The sequence below is a fragment of the Aulonocara stuartgranti genome, assembly GCF_965226115.1.
Source record: "Aulonocara stuartgranti genome assembly, chromosome: 3".
In the NCBI taxonomy this organism is placed as follows: domain Eukaryota; kingdom Metazoa; phylum Chordata; class Actinopteri; order Cichliformes; family Cichlidae; genus Aulonocara; species Aulonocara stuartgranti.
Window position 1 is genome coordinate 2,668,387 of NC_138941.1, and position 12,000 is coordinate 2,680,386.

The window sequence follows — 12,000 nt, forward strand, 5'->3', positions numbered from 1 at the left end:
TTTGGAAAGCTGCAGTCAGCTGAGACTAAAGGAGTCACCTGACCGAGAGACCAAATGTTTCACTGAGAACGTCCAGATGAACAGAATCAACCTTTGGGATAATCTGTTCCACACATCCATGTTTCACTTACTGCATTATATTTCCTCATTGCTGTGCACACAGGCCTGTGGCTTATAACCAACTCCAAGTTCAGACTCAGAGGCTGCTGAAGCTGTTTTCTGGAACAGAGACGTGTTGGATATAAAAGCAACTCTTCTTTATGTGTCAGCACTGAGGAAAGGAGCAGCTTCGTTTCTAAGTGTATGAAGGACTGTAGCAGTGTGTGTGTGAGCTTTATTTCACAGACAGAACCATGTCAAAAACACAACTTCAGGTAAAAACAATACAAAATCAAAGAGTCTGATCAGAAGGATTAAACAGAGGAGTGTGGGACTGTTTTTAACAGACAGCAGGTTAAGCCAGGCTGGAGGAGTAAACTGAGCCTCGGTGTGAGCAGCAGTGTGTTTGACAGGAAGCTGAGATAAACAGTCTGGAGCCCATTTAGTGCTTCATATGAAAGTGTGAGGATTTGAAAGCAAATCTAAAATCAAGCAGGAGTCAGTGTGAGAATGATTTGTGCTTTTCCTCAGTCAGATGCTGGGAGTTTCAGTTCATCCATGTTCAGCGTGCTGTGCTTTGTGTAACAGGAGAATATGACAGTATAAATCAAGTCTTCATGTCACTGAAAGCCTCCACAGTCTGCTATGGAGGTGCATCAGTTTGGATTTACAAGAAGAACATTTCTTAAACCTGCCACAAGATGGCGCTCCAACAGAAGGGATGTCCACAGTGTAACACAGACACACACATACTGTGTGAATGTGTGAGTGAATGGGCTTTCAACACAAGGCTTCTGCTGCTACCTTTAATTACATAATTAGCTAACAAGAACAAACTGTTAATTACCAGCAAAGAACGGCTCCAGATTTTAGCTGCTGACCATTTTGTGAAACGTTGATTACATCAGCTTATTGTTGATTTTTCAACCTTAATATCAGCTGCTTTAAAGGAGCCTCGTTCTCTGGCAGTAACACTTTTCTTCACTAGATGCAGTGCAGGCACAGTCTGTGTTTCTAAACTACACACTAATGTTCATTGTTGTGCAGCTAAATCCTCCCTCTGGATGGGAAGAATCCCTGTCAGGCTTCAAACACCTGGCTTGGTGTTCTGGAGCTAATGTGTCACCTGTGAGGACTCTGAGATGAACACACAGCAGACACTTCAGTTCTCCGTCTGTGTGTCCTCAGTTTCCCAGCATGCCTTGGCTGTGGAGGTGAATGAGGGGGAACATGCTGCTCTGTCAGCACTCAGGTTTCATACCTGGTGATCTCAGAGGACAAAGCGGCGTTACAGCAGCGCACGTTGATGAGACCTGATGCTCTGAACAGTTCAGACTTCAGCCTCACTCTGAGAAAACAAACGACTGACTGTCAGCAGCAACTACACCTGCTCCATCAGTGACGGAGAGAAGAACTGAGACTGAGAGACATACAGCTGCAGGGCAAAGGTCAGAAACGCCCGCTCTTTGTACGGGTCAGGAGTTAGTACTGCAGAGGTCAGAGGTCAGCTTGCTGACAAACCATTTGAAACAGTTTGGAGCTAAAAGCACAACAGCAGAGGAAAGAAGAGACACTGCAGAGATGATGCAAAATATTGTGTTTTGTTCTCAGCTGTCAAAAAGTGTAACACACGTGTTCCAGCACAGCCTTTGTGTACTTTCACTTCTCCATACTGTCCATTGGAAATCCTGTTTGTTACTTTTTGATTTCAGTCCATGTGTCCAAAGCAAACTTCTGTCCCACACTTTCTCTGCTGACTCTTCACCGATGCTCAGATGATCTCAGATGATTTCACCAGAACTCATCAAAATTCGGGCTCCACAGAAACCCAGACGTCACTAAACAAGCGTAACAAGCAAAGTGAAAACTGGTCGTTCAGCTTTATTGACCAAAGATAAGCTCACATGTCACCTCATGACACAGACACTTATTTCCACAGCATGCACGAGGACTGACAATAAGTGTCTATAAAGCCACTTCTATCTGCCACACCTGTGCTTCTGTCATGGTTGCTCTCCTCTCACTCTGTCATTTATCCACAGTCTGCCTCCCTCTGCTCCGTCAGCTGACGTCCTCTCTACACCACCTGCTGTGTTTTATCCTGCAAAAACACATTTAAGAAGCGTTGCACCGAGTAACGGGAGGAACTGCTATAAAATACATTTAAAGGAGGTGGTGCTGAGTGCTGTGACTGGGGTCCCACCACTGACATCACGGGTGGAGGACATGTTGGAAAACTGCTACAAAGTGCTGTGCAGCCAGCAGAGCTTACAGTCTGTCCTGTGTGTCATACAGGCTCTCACACTTAGTGTTTCTGTGACACATTGAAGAGAAGTTTGTGTTGTTCACAGTTGTGCTTGTACTGAGTGACAGCTGACATGACCTAACAGGAATAATGTGTCTGTGCTGAATGAGAAGTAACACACAATGAAGTCTTGATGCATCTCAATCATCCAGGAAAGTGAGTCTGTTGCTTCTGTTCATCTGGACGCAGCGTTTTGTGGGAGAAACGTGTCGTCATCATCAGGTGACGTCTTCAGTCTCAGCTGCAGGTTTCAGTCTTACAAACAGGACATTTGCATAAAGACTGAAAGCAGCTGCAGGAACGATGGGCTGGGAGCTCCGTTCCTTCATCTTAATTATGCAGATTCTCAGGACCATTGATCAACAACCACTGATCCATGTCCATGAGTCCCATTCACAGAGATGTGGGAATGGCTGCAGTCACAGCATGTAAGATGGAAATAAATGAGAAGTATTTAGCTGAAGTGGATTTGATTTATGTTACTTCTTTTTTAACTTGTAGTTCTACATTGGAAGATTATTGTGATATTGAAATATAAAAATACATTTATATTCTATTATTTTCTCAAAATAAGCGTCACACTCGTGGAAGCCGGTGTAGCCGCCGAAACGCCTGCATTTATGGAGACTTTCAGCCCCAGGTAGGCCAGTTATGGATCTTGGGATCCACATTATGTCAGCAGCTGTTCTCCACCGTGAACTGTGTTCAAACAAACACGCTCACGCCTCACAGACGACAGCTTACAGTCCTGTAGAGATAAAGTGACTTCGTACAGCCCCGTCTTCAGTCTTGTGGAGATGATCTCGACGCTTTGGTGGATGTTACTAGCTCCTGTGCAGTATTTTGTAAAGACATGATTATACCCCGTAAGCGCGTTAAAATTTACGCTAACAATAAGCCATGGGTCACTAAAAGTGTCAAATCCTGTTTAAGGAAAAAGAGACAGGCCTTTAAAGAGGGGCTGTTACTGATTTTCAGACAGCTACCAAGGAAATGAAAATCGAGATCTTGAAAGCAAAACAGACAAAAACCTTCTTGAAAGCAAATTTGCTGCAAAAACTTTTGGGTCTGCCTGGACTTGTATGAAAACCATAGCAGGGTTTCAAAACCCCCAGAGCAGCAGTCAGGTCATTTTAGATGTTTTAATTCAGACAGAGATTTTCAAATGCTTTAAACATGTTTTATGCTCGTTTTAGTTCTTCTGATTTCAGCGAGGATATTTGGGAACTGAAACAGAAACTGAGAGATACTCAGCACTTTATCATTGAACTCAGCGATGTTAAAAAGGCCTTTCATACAGTCAATGTGAACAAGAGCCAGGTCCTGATAATATTAGTGGTCGCCTAATTAAATCTTGTGCTGATGAACTCAGGCCTATATTTCAGGTTATTTTTAACAAATCCTTGCAAACACAACATGTGCCCTCTCTTTGCAAAGAAGCAGTCGTGGTTCCTGTCCCTAAATCTAAACGACTTCAGGCCTGTTGCCTCACTTCAGTTGTCATGAAAGTCTTTGAAAAAATCCTCAGAAATGTGATTATGAAGAGACTGAAGGTCAGCTGGATCCAATGCAGTTTGCATACAGGCCCAACAGAGGAGTGGAGGACGCACTTTTGACTTTACTAAATCTGATTCTTAAACATGTAGAGAGTAAAGGGACTTTTGCAAGACTTCTTTTCATTGATTTTTCTTCGGCTTTTAATACAACACAGCCCCATATTTTAATTAAAAGACTTTTAGAACAGTTTGAAATCAGGAAAAACCTGGTGGGCTGGATTTTAGATTTTCTAACTGACAGGTCACACAGAGTGAGAATAAATGGGGTTCTGTCTGACCCAGTGTTCTCCTCCACAGGTTCTCCTCAAGGCTGCGTCCTATCGCCCTTATTATTCACTCTCTATACAAACATGTGTCAGGGCAGACATGAAAACAGGGTCATTATTAAATATGCAGATGACTCTGTTATTGTCAGCTTACTGAAAGAGGGTGAAACTAACCACGGCCCAGTCATTGATGACTTTGTTCAGTGGTGGGAGGAGTCTTATCTCCAGCTGAACATATCTAAAACAAAAGACATGGTTGTTGATTTTAGGAAACAACAAAATGGGCACGGAGTCACTTTAATTAAAGGTCAGAAAATAGAGCAAGTACAATCATATAAATATCTTGGGACCATAATCAATGAAAAACTGAACTTTGATCAAAATTGCAAATCAGTTTGTAAAAAGGGTCACCAGCACCTTTATTGCCTTAGGAAACTTGTTCATTTCCACATTGACCAAAAAATGTTAACTTTGTTTTATCGTTCTTTTATTGAGTCTGTTTTATCCTTTTGTTTGGTGGCATGGTTCGGTCAGACCTCTGTCACAGAGAAAAACTCTCTGAATCAGATAGTGAGATGGTCCAGCCGTCTGATAGGTGAGCCACAGTCTTGTTTAGCCTCCCTGTACTCTGAGCAGGTACAGAGGATGGCTTTATCAATCCTTAAAAATGCTTCCCATCCTCTAAGGGGTGAATTTCAGCTTCTTCCCTCAGGACGGAGGTTTCTATTTCCGAGATGCAGGACAAAGCGTTATAAAAATAGCTTTGTCCCCGTTGCTGTCACTGAATTAAATAAGAACTGTTTTTGATTCGAAATATTAAAGTATGTGTCACAGTGAGTTTTATATATTTACTAGGTATGTGTGTTTTTAAAGGGATGTCAAATGCTGTCATTTTTCTGTAAAGCAAATTTACCTTGCCTTTGGGTATAAATAAAGTTACCTTACCTGCAGACGCTGTGCGCAGAGGTTCAGGAGCAGAAGTCCCGTTGTAAACATATCACGGCAGACCCGACGATGTTTGCATGAACGCGCTTTTTTTAAAAGTCAGGTCAAGGCTCCAAAAGCCCAAAGGCGATATAACAGTTTGTGTTTGCTACATGGATCATTGTAGTTCAGCTTTCCTTTGTTATATTTCTTTAAGAGCTCAAAATGTGTTCATTACATAAATCAAATGTAATTTTCTCTGTAGCACTTCATGGATTTCATAAGCAACACACTGTAGTTGTTCACACAAAGCATAAAGGTAAAAACAATATACACAGTGTTATCTTCATTTTAGATGTCACAAAGTATTTGCGGCTCCCAGTGTTTTCCCGAACCCTGACCCTTTGCGTGGAAACCGGGTCCAAAAGGCTCTTTGGGTGTTAAAGGTTGCTGACCCCTGCACTAGGCCCAACTGACACATATATTTGATTCCAAATACAAAAAATAATGTGTAACCTGCTGGAAGAATGTAGGAGGTTGAGACAGGATCTCAACACTTGGTGTCTGCAACAAAAGACAACAATATGTGGGCCGATCGTGGCTCAAGAGTCGGCAGCTCGTCTTGTAATCGGAAGGTTGCCGGTTCGAGCCCCGGCTCGGACAGTCTCGGTCGTTGTGTCCTTGGGCAAAAAAGCACTTTGGGGTCCTTAGGGACGAGTAAAGCGCTCTACAAATACAGGCCATGTAATGGCAGAAACGTTCTCTAGTGTAAATCCTGACTAGTTCATTAACTACAGATCAGTTTCAGTGAACATTATTCACAGAGGGATCTGAGTTCCTTATACCAGACTCTACAGAAACTGTAACACTGTGCAGCTCTGCGACTCAACAATATGACAACAATGTAACACACACTAGAATCATCAAATAAAGCCCCACTAACCACTAGAACTAGAACTAACTAACTAGCACTGGACACTTGCATATTAGAGATTTCTACCACCATAGGAGGCAGGATATCATCCTTGAACCAGAGCATCCAGCCCTCAATTTCGGACATAAAAAGCGACGTGGCCAGGCATGATAACACTTTGACTGAACTGCAGGACTGTGCCTCGAACCACTCTGACACCATCGCCACTCTCCAGGCCACTGTGGAGCGTTTGTCTGCGGAGGTAAAGAAGTTAGATGAGAGATGTGGAGCTCTTGAGGCACTCCAGGAGGAATCATTTAAGAACTGCAGGAATACCAGAAGGCACAGAGGGACCCAAGATGACTGAGTTGGTTCACACCTGTTGGCGGAGGCGCTATCTCTCGAGGAGAAGCCACTCATCGATCGAGCACATAGAGTGAATCGCCAGCGTCCCAAACAAAGTCATCTTCCTCGGCCCATCATCTTGAGATTGCACTACTACCACATTGGTGAGGAAATTCTGCTGAAAGCTGCAGAGAACAAGAACCTGATGTATAAGGGTTTTTAAAATAAACATCCTCCCAGATTTCCCTCCCTCTGTTGGAAACGCAGAGCCGCATTTGCAAATATGAGAGGAAGACTACGTGGGATGACCGGCGTCAGGTACAGACTGCTATACCCTGCAAAGCTGTTAGTGACCCATGGTGATGTGAGGAAAAGCTTTACCGATCCCAAAGAGACCGTAGACTACGCGGAGAAGCACCTCTCCCACCCACCTTCAAATGTATTAAAAGCAAGGATATATCTATATGTCTAACGCTGACACAGCACTGTGTTTCTTCTTTTCCCTTTATATTCCATGTAAAGGTGAATATGGAGCGTTTATGGAGCTCGTTTATTGACCAGCTGTCAGTTAGAAGGTAAGAGTTACTAGGTTAACAGAGGTTAGCAGTAACAGTACGGGGAAGTATATTGTGTTGTTCTTTTGTTGTTTTTTATTTTATCGTACTTTACTTTGTTATTTTGATTTTACCTGTTGTGAGTGCTTCCCGTAATTCTCCTTTTTCTTGCGCCGCTGCGGCCAGAGTTCACAACATTACATATTTTTGTATCTATAAACAGGAAGCTGACACTCTCCAGACTTTATCAAAGGTGTGAGCGTCACAGCAGAGGCCTTTGTGTCAACGTAGCTGAAGACAAAACACAGAAACACATGAAGGAGATTTTCCTGGCCTGGATTTTATACAAATATTCTGCAGTACATCAAAAATGAAAGAAAACCATTAGTCAACATATGAACATCACCTCTGAAGTTACAGAGCTTTGATTGGAGACACAGCTGAGCGTTTTGCATTTTGTATAATTAATTACATAATTAATTATGTAACCATAATTAAATGGTTACATCATCTTTAAAGTCCCCAGAGATCAGGAAAAGGGCCTGAGGGTGCTGTGTTTGGAGTCTGCTGGTTACAGTGTGCAGGACCTCACAGGCTGCTGCAGCGTTAGCAGAGGGCGGGACATACACAGCTATCATAATCACGTGTGTAAACTCTCGTGGTAGATAGTACGGTCTCATGCTAACCGCTAGCAGCTCAATGTCCTTACAGCATAGCGTCTCTTTGATAGAGAAATGCCCAGAGTTACACCATCTATCGTTCACAAACACAGCCAGACCCCCTCCTCCCTTCTTACCACTCTCCGCTGTTCTGTCATAAGAGGCTCAGCAGCTAAAGCAGCACACCTGGGTCTCCCAGCCTATTAAAAGCAGCCCTTTGCTTCACCTGCTTCACTAAACATTATTATTTTAAGCAGAGTGGTGTGATTTATGTAGGCATTGCTGTGTGACAGGAGGACTTTTCTTGCACACCCACCAAATGAGGGCGCACATGCTTCCACGCCCACTGGTGACTGCACACATCCTTTCAAGGAAGCATTTCATTCATCCCTAACAAATGGAAGAAAACACTGTGCAGCGTGTTCAGGTTTGAACGTGGCCCTGGCCTCTCTCTGCATCCACCTGGCACATGCAACACACATCCACTCCCTGCTGAACTGCTTGTATTTGATGTGTTGAAGTTTTGGTAAAGTTTGAATAAATTCCACTTTATTTATAGGAACATTTCATCTGTGGACTCCTGCTTCCCCTCTCCTTGAGCCAGTTTGTGACGGGAACATGACATAAGAAAAGTAATTTATCCCTTTTTGATTCTGTGTATCTGGCGCTCATCCAGTGAGTTCACACTTGGCAGAAACAGACTGAATTTGTCTGGAGAACTTTGGCTTCAGCCAAGTTAGATAAACACACTGTGTCTCTGTCAAAACAGCAGTGTAGTTGTGGCACCCCTGTGAGGGAATGACCACATGAATATTATTTTGTGTAAAACACTCATGTAACGGGACATTTTTCATTGCTATATGTATTTATTTTCAGTTTCTTTAAGAGGATAGAAAATCCATGTAACAGGGATTCATTTTATGTTAGAAAGCAGTGAGGGCGGAACTTTGGTGCTTGCTCCGGGGTTTCGGGGAGCAGTAAGTGGAGCCCACCTTCCGCTGCTTCCTCAGACACGTTCTGGAGGAAAGCAGAGACGCATCGTGTCTTCCTTACTCTGCTCTTCACCTGCTTTTACAGGTCGGTACACGGTGCTCGCACCGAAAATGTTGTTTATTGTCACCATGGTTACCCACGTTAATGTGAATGGGAGAGTTAAGGCGGTCCGCCAAAGTTATTTATATGTAAACACGGGAGAAAACCAGAGGAGTGTCCCGCGCGACCGCACCGCGAGCCCGCTCGTTAGGTGGAGCGCTCGTGAAGCAGAGTCAGTGCGCTCCTATGCTCTGTGCAAACGTGTTGTAATGCTCCAATCAAATCAGTTCTGTGAGATGTGAATGTTAATAGTTCTGTTAAAGTGACTGAGTAGATTAGCTAGTGTAACACAAGCACTCTGAGCAACTCTGTGTAGCTAACAGAGGCATTCATGGGTTGATTCAACAAGCTGTGTTTCATGATGCACTAAATAGTGATTTTGCCAGTAAATTACTGGAGGGAACAAATGTAATGTATTTACCAATGCTGTTATTGAATAGAACTGTTTAGCCAGTAAGACACTGCAGAAGACAATGTGATGTGTTTATTGATATGATAAAAGGATGTAACTGTTATGGAAAGAAGTGTGAACTTGAGAAACTGAACCAGTTAAAAAGAGTATATTTCACTGATGTTGTGAAATAAGTAAATGTAATTGATGTGAATGAGGAACCAGCTGAACAGTATATTGAAAGCTCATGTTTAGTGTTTTATAGCATTTATTTGTGTGAAATAAATCAGACTCAGACACGTTCTGGAGGAAAGCAGAGACGCATCGTGTCTTCCTTACTCTGCTCTTCACCTGCTTTTACAGGTAACATATTTGTCATCGAGGTCTTCATCCTTGGGACCCGTAACATAATAACTTCTTCATTGTTATACTTCTATAGTTTTCCCATTTTGTGAGCTGTGGATGTGGAAAGTGTCTCAGTGACACATCCACATGAAAACGGCGTTACCTTCGTTCATTTGCACGTCAAATGAACGAGCTGTTTGGACTTTAACGTCACAGCTGATGCTTCGATACTCGAACTCAAGAGTTCAGCTTCCACTCAGAGGTACAAGTACACACAGCAAAGATAAACGTGTACACAAGGTGGAACCCACAAGTGCACAGCTCCAACCAGAGATGGGCAGTAATCCGATTACTTTTTTCAAGAAACGAGTAAAGTGAGGGATTACTATTGCAAAAAAGGTAATTAGATTACTGTTACTTTCCCATAAGCACGCTGCGTTACTGCGTTACTAAAACCGCAGCTGTGTGCAGATGAACAATGGATAATCTATCGAGTGTGGAGAGAGTGTGAGCGTGCAGCGTTTAAAGCGTGGAAGCACTGACCTTACTTTGAGTTTGACTCTGTAAAAAGTGACAAAAACATTAGCATCCGCTGTTCACTGCGTGGGAAGACAACATGCTCACTCACTATGTGTTAATGGGCATGCTTATTTATAACTTTGATAAAATGTCATAAAAATAATTCCATGCCAGCTCACCATTGGTGATCAGGTAGTTTCTGTTCCAGTTCCAGTCCCATAAATCATGAAGCTTGCTGCCAGAAAAGCTTCAAATCTCCTTTGAAAGCTGTTTGTGGTCTTGATTGTGGGAGCTTCAGTTGTCTGACTCCAGCTGCCACACAGTGCTCACTGATATCATTTGCAAAAACCCCAGTGTGACAATATTTATCAGTGAAGCAGAAATCAGGAAGTGACGACTTTTCTTTGAACATTTGCTGAGGCTAAGCTGTGCTTTCTACCACAGTTGGGAATTTCCTGGTTTACAACAAATTATTGTGTCAACACCGCATAAGATTTCAAACTACAGGAAAATCACTGGAGTTATAAGAGGCAGACAACGACACACACACACCACATGCATGCTGTTGCTATTTATTGTGGATTAACCTGTCAAGGGCCAGAACAAAATAATTCTGCCTCAAATACAGGAAATCATAGCTTTCCTGTATTTCCTCCATTGTTGGCATGCTGGTTAGTGCTGTTGCTCCACAGTAAGAAGGTCCTGGGCTAAATTATCCATGAATGTAAACGGCTGTGTGTTTCTATCTGATAGACTGGTGAGCTGTCCAGGGTGTACCCTGCCTGGTAACCTATCACTTCAGGGTTATTTCCCAGCCCTGCTGCAACCAGGATAGAGATAGGAGGATGGTAGTTGTTGTAGACCCATTCAATTTCAATTGAAGGATTAAAATGTTCCAGGAGCTCAACTTACTCCATCTGAACATGTTTCAATCGTGTTTTATGAACACAACATGCAGCTTTACTGAATATGAAAAGGTTGTGTTGATTTAACTCAGTTGTTTAAGTTTCTGCCAAAGCAAAACCTTTGTGTGCAACCAGTGTCCACTATTGAATCAAGTAAATCCAACATGTTTTTGTCAGTGCAAAAGGAGTTACGGTGCCTGTATTCCTGCACAATATTGTCCCGGGAGGGAGGAAAACTTTCTGGTGAAGTTTTGGTTGATTTTTGGGTTTTGCTTGACACTAGGTTGATTTTATCAGTGAGGTTTGGATTGTTTTCTTTCTCTAAGAGAGAGAAAGATGGTTTTATGCTTGGACATGTTTGCAATGGGCCCCAGTATTTGTTACTTTATTAGTATTTTATTGGTTGCGTTTGTTTGTGCTTTTGTTACAGTGCACTGAGATAAGAACATCTGAGAGGTGTGATCCACCGGTGGTGATATTTTGGTATTTTGTGAGTTCCCGATTTAACAAATCAGCTCTTTAATCCAGACCTGAGAGGTTGAACTTTAAAGCGCTATAAAATATTCTTACTGGAAACAGTGGCAAAGTGTTTTTCTCCATGATTATAATGGGCTTGGGAGAAATTCACTTATATGTGACATTGATCACATGAGAAGTCCTGAGCCTAAAAGGATTGCAGCGAGTCAATCCAGTCCAAAAACAAGGAGCTGTTTTCCTTTAAAATGATGACGTCATCTTGCTGGTGATGGAGGCTCGAATAGGCTGCGCGTGAGACTCCATTATCAGCAATATCTGGTATGAATGTGTGTGGATGTATGCATGTGACTGGACTGTGATGGACTGACGACTAAAAGTTTAACTGACTTGATACTGAGACAAAAACGGTGCCGACTTTAGGATTAGTGAATGTCCACAACAATTCACCCAGCCTGTAGAAGAAGGGTGGAGGTTTTGTCTTGCTTTGTTTGTGCAGGAGCAGAAGGATGACAGAGACTAAAGGGGGAGGCTGTAGCTTCACATGAGTGTGAGCTGCAGACTGAACCCTTTGGTTGCTAATGTTGAGTCACTGATGTTTGCATTAAGAAAATTGTGTTTTAATTAAGGTATCACATTATATTGTTGGGAAT

At 42.7% G+C, this 12,000-nt stretch overlaps 1 protein-coding gene across 1 annotated transcript in view; it reads right to left on the reverse strand.

Moving 5' to 3' along the window:
- The window catches only part of LOC309702327 (uncharacterized protein), an 88,624-nt gene that overhangs the window by 21,731 nt on the left and 54,893 nt on the right, over nt 1-12,000 (reverse strand). The window lies entirely within an intron of this gene.